Genomic DNA, 14985 nt, shown 5'->3' on the forward strand with positions numbered 1-14985 from the left:
CCAGTGCTCGGGGACGCCGCCCTCTGCCCCACCCTGCCTGCTCCTTCTCAGTTAGGTCTCCATCTGCCTCGCTGGAGAAGAACCACAAGCTTGGAAATTTGGTTTCAGGAAAAAAGAGTAGTAACAAAAGCTGTTGTTTTACATATCGCTCACCCCAAGGGCCGGGTACTGTGCGGAGTCCTTGACCTGCGTCACTCTGTTTGATCCCCATGGCTCTGACAAGACACTCTCGCTTTACTTATGGTGGATCGTGGCACCGGAATTAGAGGCCACAAGTCCGTGGCTGGTGGGGCGCAGCTCAAACCCAGCCCGATGGGTCCAAAGACACTTCAGACCTTGCTCAGGCTCTGGGTCATGGGATTTCAGATGCAGCTTTTCTAGTGCATTCCGGTTCAGTTGGAGACATGGTTGTCAAAGATGAGTTGTTTTCAGTTAACAATTTTAATTATTTTATTTAAAATTTTTTTGTTTTTTATTTTTGGAGCAGTGGTGGTTATTTCCTGCCCCCCTGGGAGTCTGCGTTCAGGCCAACAGGGTGCCGTGTTGTGCCACGCCGTGTCTGCAGCCAGGTGACCTGATAAAAGGCCCATCAGTGTGTAGCTGTTTCCTCAGATGCCAAGTTAGTACCGGTTGTTGAGATGGTAGAATCTTCCTAAAGCTAAATGTCTTCTGTGTAAGGGACTGCTCTTCTTCCGGATGATAGCCATCGATCTGGATTGGGTAATAAAATGTTTTTCTTTGTGTGTGTGTGTGTGTGTGTGTGTGTGTAAAGATGATAATAGTAACTGATGTCCTATTTTTTATGTAAAATAAGAAATTTATGCCCTTTCCAACTGTGCTATTTTTTGGAGGGTGTGAAATTTAGAAGTGTTGGAGTTCATCAAATACAAGTGTTTTTAAACAATTTTTTAAATGTTCATTTATTTTGGAGAGAGGCAGAGTGAGAGCAGGAAAGGGGCAGACAGAGAGGGAGATACAGAATCCGAAACAGGCTCCAGGCTCTAAGCTGTCAGCAGGGAGCCAATGCAGGGCTCAAACCCACAAACGATGAGACTGTGACCTGAGCTGAAGTCGGACGCCCAACCCACTGAGCCACCCAGGAGTCCTTCAAATACAAATTTTGAGCCACTATCCTGGGTAGCCTTATCTTCTAAAGCATAGTAAGTATGTGATTCTCTAGGATGCCAAAATCTAAGAATATGATGAGTAAAATCATATATGAAAAAACTTTAGAAATAAGTGCACATCAAGTAGAGAAATACTTGTCGTTTTAGTGCTTGCAGTACTTCATAGAAACTAGTGTTCTGTCTTTTTTGTCTTACTCTTCTGCTGGGTATAATGTGAAGTCTGTTTATTAAGGTCGGTTATTTATTCATTCTGGTGTTGAAAGACGTTCAGATTGATTCCAAACTTTTGCCCTGTTAAGCAGTGTTACATTGAATATTCTTGTACAAGTCATCATTTTTTTCTGTATTAGATTTTTAAAAATATATTTTAAGTCCAGAAAAGGAAAGGGAATAGTATAGTGAATATCTATATTCATATCTCCTATGATTAGCAGTTGTTCATATTTTGACATATTTGTTTCATCTCTTTTGCTGCCGTATTTAAAGTGGATCAGCATCATAGCATTTTATCGCTAAATATCTCAGTATGGGATTCTAAAAAATGAAGATGACCTTACTACTTGCTCTTGAATATCATCTAATGTCCTGTTCACATTACATTTTTCCCAGTTGTTTCCTAAATGTTTTTCCTTTTTTTTAAAAAAAAAATTGTTTTTTTTTTTTAATTTTTGAGAGAGAGATAGAGACAGCATGAGCAGGGGAGGATCAGAGAGAGAGGGAGGCACAGAATCTGAAACAGGCTCCAGGCTCTGAGCTGTCAGCACAGAGCCCAATGCGGGGCTCGAACCCACGAACTGCAAGATCATGACCTGAGCCGAAGTTGGATGCTCAACCGACTGAGCCACCCAGGCGCCCCTCCTAAATGTTTTTCAAGCCAAAACCCAATCAAGGACTCTACACTGTACATTCCTTTTGACTGTTATATTTTGTCCTTAAGCATTCCTTTTAATCTAGGTTAGTAACACCCTAACCCCCCTGCCACCCACTTTTTTTTTTTTTTTTTTTAAGTGGTACTGTCTTGAAGACCTAAGACCAATGTCTTATCTTTTGGATTTGGGGATTCCTTTTAATCTAGGTTAGTAACACCCTAACCCCCCTGCCACCCTTTTTTTTTTTTTTTTTTTTTAAGTGGTACTGTCTTGAAGACCTAAGACCAATGTCTTATCTTTTGGATTTGGGGGTTGCTTCTTTACAGTGGTTTGTCTGTCTATTTGTCTATCACCTACATTTTCTGTAAACAGGAAGTTCTACCTAAGGTCTTGAATAGATTCAGGATGAAATTTTTGGCAAGAATATTTGGTAGGTATATTAAATGTATTCCACATCGTGTCACAACAGAAAACACATAATATGTGGCTGTCCCACCATTGGAGATGCTACTATTATTATTATTTTTATTAATGTTTATTTTCGAGAGAGAGAGAGAACAAACAAGCAGGGAAGGGGCAGAGAGAGAGGGAGACAGGATCCGAAGCAGGCTCTGCACTGAAAGCGGAGAGCATGATGTGGGGCTCGAACTCGTGAATAGTGAGATCATGACCTGAGCCAAAGTCAGATGCCCAACCAAGTGAGCCACCCAGGCGCCCCTGGAGATGCTCTTATTGACGACAGGGTTAAGATTGGGGTGGTCACGTCTCTGCCCTGTAAAGGCACACATTTCGCAGTGGCTCACAGGAGCGAATCTGTGGAAGAGTGTGTGGGCACATGTCAAGTTCCCTATCATTGTCCCGCTGTGCTGGGCCTGGTGTCAATCTCTGTAGGATGCTGATTTGCAAATTCTACCACGTCTTCTACATCATTTTTCTGTAAAGAAGACATTTCTGTTGTTTACTGGAATTGTAGGGTGACCCTCAATTATAGTCCCTGCTAGAAATGTAATTGTGCTTTCCCATCAATTGTCAATGTTTAGAATAAGGAGACGGTACAGTGGTTGTCTCCAGTGACAGCGGATAAGTTTAAGTTGCATTTTGTTTGGCAACCTTCTTGTGTATCAGTGAGGATTTGTGGATTTTTGTATATTTTCTGCACTCATCTCGACTTTGGCCATTGGACGCCCCCTTCTGGTTGGCTCATGTGTCCTTTGGACATGAACTCTGCTTTCTAGCCCAACAGCGTGTCCTGGACCGTCCTCATATCCTTGTGCAAAAATGAAAGTTACGGCCTAGGATTCAGAATGATTGCATTGTGCGCATTGAATGTTTTTAAGAAATAACATCCAGTTCGTCTCCCAAGTACGGAACCGATGTATTTGTTCCCTTGCACCCGGGGAGCACTGGCCGTGCTGGGCCTCCTCCTCCTTTTGGCAGTTCTTGAGAGAATCAGACTTTAGCGATTTTTCCAATCAGGCAGGCGAAAATGGTTGTTTGGTTGCTATTTTAATTTTTTTCTCCAATTACTAGTATTATGGAACATATTTTAATATATATTTACCATTTGAAACTTTTATTCTTTTGTTTGCCTCCTTACATCCTTTACTCATTTAAATGGGTGACTCTCAACTGTTTTTTTTAAAAAAGTTTATTTTTGAGAGAGAGCGAGAACATGCATAAGCCGGGGGTGGGGGGGAGAATCCAAAGCAGGCTGCATAAGCAGGGGAGGGGTGGGAGGGAGGGAGGGAGAGAGAGAGAGAGAGAGAGATAGAGAGAGAGAGAATCTGAAGCAGGCTCCAGGCTCTGAGCTGTCGGTGCAGAGCCTGATGTGGGGCTCAAACTCACAAAATGTGAGATCATGACCTGAGCCGAAGCCGGATGCTTAATGGACTGAACCACTCAGGTGCCCCGACTCTCAACTGTTTTAAAAAAAGTCCCCTAGATTATTTGAAGTAAAGTGTACAAAATTTCGTTAGCAGCAGGTACCAAAAATAGCTTGTTATTCTCCATTGCTTCCACTGGGTGTCACTGTTTGCCTGCATAGAGAACGGGGAATCGTCCTCGGTAACGCAAAGTCCCTGGGTGAAATGTACGGGCGGCCACCTGGCTTTCCTTGTTTGGGCGTTAGATACTCAAGAGCATTCTTTAGGCAGTTTGATCTCCGGTGCACGAATACTGTTTTTGGATGAAACCTAGATCAGAATCAGGTCAAAGGTCGGTATGCTCCTCTCTTGGCCCTTTTAAGTCTCCGGAAAATGTGTCTTTCATTTAAGCTGAGGGCCGGCAGCAGAATAAAAACCAGCCATGTTTAAACACCTTCACAGAGATCTGCACAGAGATGGATTAAGACTATTCCTTTCAGAGGACGAATTATTTCCTCTTGATAAGAAACCTGTCGATGATAAAATACACATTTGGTTTTTGGTAAGATTGTGGGCGTGGCATGCCATCTGCTTTTTTTTTTTTTTTTTTTTAACTGGCAGGGCTTTGCCTTTTTGCTATTTTTTGATATTAATTGGAGAAAGGGTCACTAAGTGAATTATATTGATCAAAACCTAATCCTTCATGGGAATCGATAGCTCTTTTTAAAACCCTTTTTGACTATGTGATGCATATAAAAGTGCCCAAATCACACGTGTGTGGCTTAGATTTTCACATGCTGAACATACTCACAGAGGGAACATCAATATTAGGAAACGGAATGTGACCCCTGCTTGCCTCTGGCCACCCCTTCCCTGGTCCTACCGAGGGAAACCACTTTTCTGGCCTCTCTCTTCAAAATTAGTTTAGCCTGTCTTTGTGCATTTTATTAATGGACTCGAACAGTATGCACTGTTTTGGGTCTGGTTTCTTTTGATTTTATGTGTGTGAGGCTCATCTGTATTGGGGAGTACAGTTGTTCTGTCTTTCCATTGTAGTATAACATTCCACTGTGTGAATATGCAATGATTTGTTCGATCACCGATGAGTATTTGGGAAGTTGTTAGTTTTTGGCTGTTATGAACAGCACTGATTTATGAATAACAATGTACATTACAATATCGTACATTGCCACGCGATAGAATCATGAGCAGTGAACACTGGTGCGTGTTCTTTTGGGAATGTGCATGGAATTCCTGGGAAGTAAGGCAGCATTTGCTCGGGTGTGATGGATACTTCCAAAGTCAGCTTTCCAAACTGGTTTGTATCAAGTGACATGCTGTTTGAGGGTTCTGATTCTTCACATCCTCACCAGCACTGGGTGTTTTCTGTCTGTCTCATCTTAGCTGTTCTCGTGGGAGTAAATTGCAAGGTCAACTATTATTACTGTTTTTATTTAATGTGTATTCATTTTTGAGAGACAGGGAGAGACCGTGTGAGTGCACATGAGTGGGGGAGGGGCAGAGAGAGGGGGACGGAAAATCCAAGGTGGGCTCTGTACTGACAGCAGTGAGTCTAATGTGGGGCTCAAACCCCATGAACCATGAGATTATGACCTGAGTCAAAGTCAGAGCTCAACCAACTGAGCCATCTCAGTGCCCCTGTGAGGTCAGCTTATTAAGGTCAGTTATTTGGGGCTGTTGAAGGTTAAATTCTCTCTCCACCTGAGAAATCAAGGGAACATAACATTTGTTAAAGAAAACAGCTGGAAAAAGGGAATGCAAGGGCTTCGAACACATATTAGCTCGTGGACTGCCAACCAGGAAAAACTGTAAGTGAGTTTTACTCTGATGGAAGACTTAGATGTTAAAGAGCTCCCTCCTCCCGTACACATTAATGTGAAAATAGAAAACACAGGGTACTTTCTTTCCTTAATTTTTCCAAATGATAATTGCCCTTTTGTCCCGATTACAAAAAAGACCCGTAGCTATTACAAAATTTCAAATAACGTAGTCCCACAGGGCCTTGAGGAAATGAATCCTGAACTGTGAACGCTGATACAACCCAATGGCTGATTGGCTCTCTTCTACCTGAGTGTCAAGTGGGGGTAGAGCTAAGGAGTTTGACCTCTTCAGAGGAGGAGGGAGGTTATGGATGGGGTGGGCAAGTCTGGAAAAGGCAGCATGACCCCATCTCCATGACAGGAAGCAGGGAGGCAGAGGGAGGGGCCCAACGTCCCTGGAATTTTCCTGGCTCCGTTTCCCTGGACCAGGCTGGGGAAGTGCGTGCCAGCTAACGACGAGACTGCTCATTCCTGGCAGATCTAGCGGGCTCCAGAGCCCAGCGTCGTACCTGGAGTTAGTTCAACCAGAGCAGGCTCCTGCCACCAGGTGGCGCCCCGAAGCAGCCAGGAATGGCGGGCTTGGGCAGAGGGTGGGTCTGGGGGACCCTCTCCTGGGAGGGCTGCTTTCTCTTTGTAACAACTCCAGCCACGTTTGACGTGGTTAGAGCTGGGGGTCCCACTCATCCCATTATGGCCAGGTTTTACCGTAAGCAGAGCCTGCTGCCCCAAACCACCTGCCCCATTCAGACGCACCGCGTCGAGATTCAGGATTCCGGGACTGTCTCTGAGCTTCGAGGGAACAGGTTTGTCCAGAGCTCACCTGAACTGGATTGCTGGCTCTGGAGTGGGGAGAATGGGGGAGCTGGGGTGGATCCGGAGTTGTGGGTGAGATGTGCTGATGAGCAGTTATTGGGGCGGGGAGCAGAGGTTTCATTAAGGGCCCTGGCTGTGTGAGGTGAAGCAGGTCCCCTTCCTCGGGACCTCGTGGGGTCCCTGGGGTATGGGATGTACATAAATAACAAACATCGGGGTGGGCTCACCATTTTGCTGTTGAGAACATCAGAGAAGGCGTGCTGGTTCTTTTTTTTTTTTTTTTAATGTATATTTATTTTTGAGACTCAGAGCACAAGTAGGGGAGGAACAAAGAGAGAGAGAGAGAGAGACAAGAATCCCAAGCAGGCTCCAGGCTCTGAGCTGTCAGCGCAGAGCCCGACGTGGGGCTCAAACCCACGAATCGTGAGATCGTGACCTGAGCCAAAGTGGGACGCTTAACTGATTGAGCCCCCGCAGGCGCCCCTCACTGTGTGATATTTCTTAGCAGCACTTTGTTTCCCCATCCTTAGGCCACGGGCTTTGTTTCCTAGACCTCAGCTCACCACAACCAATGAGTAGAAATTGCCGACATATTTCTGTTCCATTGCACCATCTCCTTGGACGTTAATTGTTACCTCACCAAACCCGTTTCTTCCTCCTCCAAGTGCAGGATGCCGGTAGCACCCACCTCTTAGGGCTGTTCTGAGGCTTCAGCATGAGCCTGTGTGTGAAGGGCCTGAAGTGGTGCCTGCGGCCAGCTGTTCACCAGTCTCAGCTTCGGTCTTTCTGGCAGGCCACGGCCATCCTCACGCCTAGGACGCCATCCTCTTGACTCACTTCCACTGGCGCCTGATGGGTCACCTGTCTTTTCACCAGAAAATGTCTTCTCCGTGGGATTTGCTTCCTTCTCTCTGCCAGCAGTCTCTCCCTCCTTTAGGACTTCTTCTCCCCCCTGCCCCGTTGGTCTGATGCAGCTCTCACGACAAAGCGCCAGAGGCTGTGTGGACTGGACTGACTGACTGAATGAATCTGTTTACCGGAAGTAGAGTTGGCAACACAAGCTTGCATGGGTTTTGAGTGTGCGACATAGTGATTCAACAACTCTCCGCATTACGCTGTGCTCATGAGCGTGGCTGCCACCTGTCACCATACAGCGCTGTTACGATACCGTTGACTCTAGTCCCTGTGCTGAGCCTTTGTGCCCGTGATGTCTTCATCCCATGGCTGGAAGCCTGTCCCTCCTGCTGCCCTTCACCCCTTTTCCCCCATCACCCCCACTCTGGAAACTGCCACTTTGTTCTTTGTATTTCTGGTTCTGTTTTTGGTTTTTGTTTGTTTTTTTTATATTTTTCTTTTTTTTAAAAAAAGTCCATTTACTTTTTGAGAGAGAGAGTTGGGGAGAGGACATATGGAGAAAGAGAGAGAGAGAGGGAGGGAGAGAGAGAGAAAATCTTAAGTAGGCTCCATGCTCAGCACAGAGCCCAACATGGGGCTCGATCTCATGACCCTGGAATTATGACCTGAGCTGAAATCAGGAGCTGATTGCTCAACTGAATGAGCCACCCAGGCACCCCTCATTTTTTCCTTTTGGTTTTTTGATTCCACATATAAGTGAGATCATATGGTACTTGTCTCTGTCTGACTTATTTCACTTAGCAGAATACCATGTAGGTCTGTCTGTATCACAAATGGCAACATCTCATTCGTTCTTATAGTCAACTGTATGAACACACACACAACCCCCCCCCCACCACCACATCCTCTTTATTCATTCGTCTATCAGTGGACACTTAGGGTACTTCCAAATCTTGGCTGTTATAAATAATTATAAATAATGCTGTGTACATCCTTTTGCACTAGTGTCCTGTCTTCTTTGGGTACACGTTGAAATTTACTTCTCACAGTTCTGGAGGCTGGAAGCCCAAGATGGAGGTGTCTGCAGGTTCGGTTTCTCCAGAGGCCTGTATGCCGGGCTTGTGGCAGCTGCCTCCTCACTGCACACTCCCGTGGCCTCTTCTCTGGGTGCGCACATCCCTGAGGCCTCTTCCTTTTCTTACGGGGACACCCCTTCTGGGGCATCAGGCCCTGTTCTCATGACGTCGTTTAACCCTAATCATCTCTTTAAAAGCCTGTCTCCAAATACAGTCACATGGGGGTTAGGCCTTCAAAATATGAATTTGGGGGAAACACAATTTAGCCTAAAAGAAACACTCACTTGATACTTAATCATATCTTAGCTTGCTTTGCCATCATTAGTGTGCTCACCATATGTGAGCAAGGTGGCTGTGCTAAATCAGATAGTTATGTGGCAAATAGAATTCCTTCCCTCCTACCTCTATGGGGAGAGTACATTTTCCTGCTCTTGACTTTGGTTCTGGCCGTGGGACTGGCTTTCGCAAACCAGAAGTCTCGAAGTGCGCTCTCTGGGGGAAGAGTTGCCCTCTTTGGCGACTGTTTCTTCTGCACGAGCAGCACATGCTTTAGTAGCTACCCCTGCCCCCATCCAGGGAGGATGAGAGACACTGGAGAGGCCTGGGCCCAGCTTGCACCCTGAAGCCAAGCCCCACTCGACTCCAGCTGACCTGCAAGAAATAAGTGCCTTATTTCGAGGGTGGTTGGTTATGTAACATTGTCTGAGTGAGGGCTGACAAATACAATAGCAAAGATTTATTGAATTCTTTAAAAAATTTTATTTATGTATTTTGAGGGAGAGAGAGAACGCAAACAGGGAAGGGACAGAAAGAGAGGGAGAGAGAAAGAATCCCAACCAGGCTCCAAGCTGTTGGCGGGGAGCCTGGCGAGGGGCTCGAACCCACAAAACTGTGAGATTGTGACCCGAGCTGAAACCAGGAATCAGACGCCTAACCGGCTGAGCCACCCAGGCAGCCCAGGATTTATCGAATTATTACCATGTTCCTGGACCTGAACAATCTATATGGCATTATCTCATTTAATTGTTGGAAGACTCCCATGATATAGATATGTGTATTTCCTCCATTTACCAGATGGGGAAACTGAGAGCCCTTTGGGTTTGACTCAGGGCCACGCGGCTAGCCAGCAGCAGAGCCAGGGTCTGAGCCCAGGCCAGTCTGATGCCTGTGAGATGGGAGCCTGTGCTGCGCACCCCAGCAGGATGGAAGCTGTCTCTTTTTCCAAAGCGGCGGCTGGATTTCCTGGTTTCTGTCGTCCGCCTTTCTGATCTTCTCCGTCCCACGGGAAAGCTGTCGTTGGTAGCAGTTTCCCGAACTGCCGTGGGCCGGGGAATGTGGCTCCAGTAGTTCTCTTTTAATGGTTTGGATCAAGCTCCGGGGATTTGCTTTCTCTTTGAGATGTGCAGCGGCAGGATGCGTCCCACTAGCATTGTGTGTGTTGCACGTGGTGTGCAGAAAGCCCCTTTGATCCGTGGAATGAGTTTCCCAAATCTCTCACCCAGTGCAGTTTTCCAGAACTCTCCCAGCCTTGCCTTTTGTATCTCACCTACCCATGCAGACACCCTAACACGTCTTTATCTTTGCCTTTTCCTTCCCACTACTGCTGCTCCCTTGGTCTTTTTCTACCTGTTTGCTGATTCTTGCTTTGGGGGCAGACGGTTGAATCAATTAATAGAGGATTTGCAGAATCACAGGGCAGTTATTAAAGGATGGTGTAATTAACTTCTTCAGACTAATTGAAAATGTTCATTTAGAAGGAGCAGCCAAGTGCTCCGTGCCTAAACGCTTTCTCACATAAAACAGCCCTCGTGAAAAGATTCTTTAACGTGTCTCCATAAACCAGAGACCTCTAGGCGGCCGCAAAACTTGGGGAGAAGAATCGAGTCGTTTCTCTCCCTTCCTGGCCCCCTGCTCTGAGACGAATCCTGAGTTACACAACTTCCCGCGCTCTATTGTGTGCTGCTGCTGGGTCACACAGCAAGGTCGGCAAAAATGGGCCAGAGGAAGGAGCTTCAGACACGGTGAGCCTTTTGATCAGGAGAGCGGGGAAGAGAGAGCGGAGAGTGGGCCCCGGGGCTCGGCCGCGTCTGGCATCTCAGGCTGCGGCTGCTTCCCGGTGCGGCCGGGTCCTCGATTTCCCTTTGCGGGGCCTGCACCTCCCACACTATCTAGGCCCCTCCCCGCGCGGCTCTGGTTCTCAGGCTCCAGGGGCGCTCACGTGACCGCGGTCTGTCCAATGACCTGGCGGCGCCTCCCCATCCCGGAAGTGATGGATGCGGGAGCTCGTACGGGACCCCGCGCCGGACCGCGAAGCGCAGCCTGAGGTCCGCGGGAACGGTAGGCGCCGGACGGACGCTCAGTGTCTCCGTCCCTCTGCGGCTGCGCTGCCTGGACTTCTCGGTGGCCGTGTTGTCACTGGGAAGGAGAAGCATGCCGCGGATGAAGCCGACTCCTAGGAAGCGGGGTCAAGGAGGAGATGTCACAGGAGCCATTTGAGAGCCTGGATCCTTCCGTGCCTGGATTAGCCTTGACCCCTGAATTTTCCAGTTGTGTGTGTTGACATATTTAGGGGATTTCTTTGTTCTCTCAACCCAGATGGGGTTGGGCTCCGCCCTTTCCAACTCGGACTGTCTGAGGGGCGCCTGGGAGCCTCAGTCGGTTAAGCGTCCGACTTCGGCTCAGGTCGTGGTCTCACGGTTCCTGGGTTCGAGCCCCGCATCGGGCTCTGTGCTGACAGCTCAGAGCCTGGAACCTGCTTCAGATTCTGTGTCTCCCTCTCTTTGACCCTCCCCCACTCACGCTCTCTGTCTCTGTCTCTCAAAAATAGATAAACATTGCAAAAAAAGAGAGACTAATACAGCAATTATGTAATAAAGTGTCGGCTTTGGGTGATATTAGTGACCGTTCTCTGAGCCGCAGCCCCCACGGGTGAAGCGGGAATAGTTACCATTTGTGCTTCATGATGAGGTAGGGAGAGTTCGTGGACTCCTGTTCAGGGAGTGCTTAACCCGATGTCGGCATTGCTGAGGAGCTTAACATGTTGGTTATTACTGTCAGGGGCGGGCTTTGCACTACCTACCATATTTAATGGAGAATCGGGACAGAAGAAGTGTTTGACCACCGGTGATCTGAGCCCATCGGTGTGAGTTTTTAGTAAGGAGAAAGGTCGGTCACTGCGCCTCTGTTGCCCCCATCCGCATGTGCAAACTCGTAGTAAGACCTGAGTTTGGGCTTCATGGAGAACATAATACCAGTGATGCTTGTCATGAGCCAGCGCCCTGCACAGAGTTCCGGACTGGCTTCCCAGAGGCACGCCTTTGGAGCTGTTGGTGCAGACGGCTTTCCGTTCCACCAGAGGGCACAGGATGCACCGAGAAGATTTCGGTGGGTGGCTCTAGGGAGTCTGGAGGCTGGGGCACTCTGGTGGTAGAAGAAACTCTGACCGTTCAGAGCAGCAGGGGAGTGGTGGACAGCCCAATGCCTGCAGGCAGACTCGGAGCTTCAGCCGAATTGATAAAGATCTTTGTTTAATCCTTACAAGAACCCCAAGCGGCACATAGGATTATTTTCTCCATCTTACGCTGCATGGAGAAATGCTGGGAGTGACCGTGTCCCTTTCCACCGGTGGCACCTAGTACACGAGGGAGAGGAGTCTGGGATTTGAACTGAGGTCTCTTGATCGCTGAAGCACTGAGTCACGGGAGCTCCCTCCTGGAAAGGAAATGCGGGCCCCCAGCTGATGCCCCCAGCCGGCTTTCCTTCTGAATAAACCTGTTTCCCTCCACCGGACATGCAAAAGCCTGGTTTTGCAAGGAAGCATCAGAAGGTTCTAGGTGGTTTTGTTGTCTCCAGCTCACAGCGGCTAACAACTGTCAGCTCGTAAATATTTGTTACATGAGTAACTGATGAACTTGAAAGGTACCTTGAAATCTGAGAAGCGCTGTGTCCCTGGGTAGAGGTCCTACACATAACTGAGCAATAGTGTCTACATTCATGGGATCTGGAGCCAGACTGCCTGAGTTCAGATCCCAGCCTCTGCGTTTATACCTGGCGGGGCTTTGTCCTGGTTACTTGACATTTCTCAGCCTCAGTTTCCTCACGTGGGACATGAGATCCCAAAGACGTGTGTCTGCAGAGGGTCACCATGGGCACGAATGAATGACATGTTGCAAATGCTCAGTGAGCGTCCGTGTGGTCACCGCTGCCTTTCCTCCACCCCGTGCGGCGCGTCCCCCTCATAACGTCCCATTGCTTACCCCCCTCATCCTCATCCCGTTCTCCCAGAGGCGCAGGGGGAGAGCAACTTAATTTCAAAATTAGCATTTATCTCTGCCTCTCTATCTGGGCCCTGTGTCATTAGAGCGGCTGTTTGGTGTTTATTGGAAAAAGCTCTTTGGTTAATAATATGCTATTGGATTGCTGGGGCGCGTCGATTGTGAGGCAGAGGGAAAACAGCACTAAGTAAAGTAAACACAGCCATAACCTTTTCTTCTTGCTGCCTCTCGTGCTGTCTGAAAGGAGCACACGGCTTCTCCTTTTCCGAAGCTAACTCATAAATGGAAGGAGTGCGTAATAAATATCATGAAGCTGATGGATTTGCAGGGAGTGCAAGCAAGGGAGAGGGAGGCCACCGGGAAAGCCAGAGTAGCATGAGCGAGCGAGCCTCGGAACGGGGACCGCTTCCCTTCTGTGGCCAGGGGACGGGGGTGAGCACCCAGGGGAGAAAAGTCAGGCTCTACTTCCCTGGGACGTCTGGGAAGGCTTTTCCACTTGGGGAAAGGCTGCCGTGCCGTTGCAGATGGAGTTCATAAAATCAGCAAGTGCCGGGTTCTGTGGTTCATTTCCACCTGCTCGGGCTGATGAAACTTACAGCGGACTGAAGTCTTCAGGGGAGTCCGTGGTGTAGCGCAAAGAGCCCCGGGTCAGATCAGGAGGGCCCTTTGGTCCTGCACTTGCCACAGACTCCCTGCGGGATCTGAAAGGAGTCAGAGTTTTCTCTGACCTCAGTTTCTCTTTCTGTAAGATGAGGAGCTTGGATTAGTTCCCAAAAGTGATAGATGACATTTGTCAAGCGCTTAGCTTGGCTGTCCCAGGCATGATTTACAACCCTTCATATGTGTGGACTCATTAACTCCCACGAAAATCAATTTCCCTTTGCAGTTAGGGAAACCAAAACACAAAAGGTAAGAATTGTCCAGAGTTCATTGTTGAGCCGGAAGCTGAGCTGGGTCCATCTGGCTCCAGCCACTGCAATTCCAACTACTTGACCTTTGTTCCTTTCTCAGTGGGATTCCCTGCCTGAACAATGGTATAAAACACCCCCCTCATTCCAGGACCCATGTGAGGAGTGATGCACAATGACGCATGAAGTACCCAGTTTCCCTGGGGATCCAGTGTGTGTTTGGGGGGGGGGGGTTACTTTCTCTGCCTCCAGATGTGGACATGGGACTGAGGCCCAACCCATGGCAGCGCTGTGTCCCCAGGCTATGGTGATTGGTCAAGAGTTGGCCAAGTCACCCCAGTTAGAATGTCAAGCCAATTCTTAGGTCATGATGTAACTACAGTATTGGGAAAAAGAAGCTCTCCTGTCCCCGGGGGTCACTTTGGCAAGAGCTTCACATGGAGAGAGTCTGCTTGAGGATAAAGCAGAAAGCGAGGAAAAAGAAGCAAAGGAAGTAGTGAGGGAGGGAGGGGGCAGGGAGAGGAAGAGAGAACGATTCCTGATGACCTCATGTGGACATTGGTCCGTGCCTGGACCGGTTATTTAAACAGGTTATTTAAACGATAACTCCTTTATGCTTAAGATGGTTGAACATAGTTTCTGCTACTTACACTGAAAAAAAAAATTGTCTTACATATGGCACATCACTGAACTGGGCCAAAAAGAGAGGTCTTGTAGATTAGAGATCCAACCTTTGTCATGGATTTGGCCATTGTTTCATTTCATGGTTTCTCAACCTTGGTACTTATTGACATATTGGGCCAGACAGTTCTTTGTTGGGGTGGCCACTTTGCACAGTGTTGCAGCATTCCTGACCTCTACCCCTTGATGCCACTCCCCACCCCCACCTCAAGTTATGAAAAGTAAAAATGTTTGCAGACATTGCCAATGTCTCCTGGGGGACAGACCTCTACCCCCAGGTGAGATGCACTGGTGTAGACAGACTCAGATCTGGTTTCTCTTAAAACACATTTCTTGCGGGATGCTTGGGTGGTTCAGTCGGTTGAGCGTCTGACTTTGGCTCAGGTCATGATCTTGCGGTTTGTGGGTTCGAGCCCTGCATTGGGCTCTGTGTTGACAGCTACAGAGCTTGGACTCTGCTTCAGATTCTGTGTCCCCCTCTCTTCCTGCCCCTCCCTTGCTCTCTCTCTCTTTCAAACAAGTAAAAAATTAATTTTAAATAAAAAAAATTAACCCCCCTCCCCACCCCATATTTCTTGGATCTCACTCTTTCACTAAGAGTTAGGGACATGCTTGATAGTGAAGGGAGAGCTTTCAGAACTTTTGCACCAGGCAAACATAATCAGGGACCAGGGACTTC

The sequence above is a fragment of the Hyaena hyaena genome, unplaced genomic scaffold, assembly GCF_003009895.1.
Source record: "Hyaena hyaena isolate Hyena2069 unplaced genomic scaffold, ASM300989v1 scaffold_119, whole genome shotgun sequence".
Classification (NCBI taxonomy): Eukaryota; Metazoa; Chordata; class Mammalia; order Carnivora; family Hyaenidae; genus Hyaena; species Hyaena hyaena.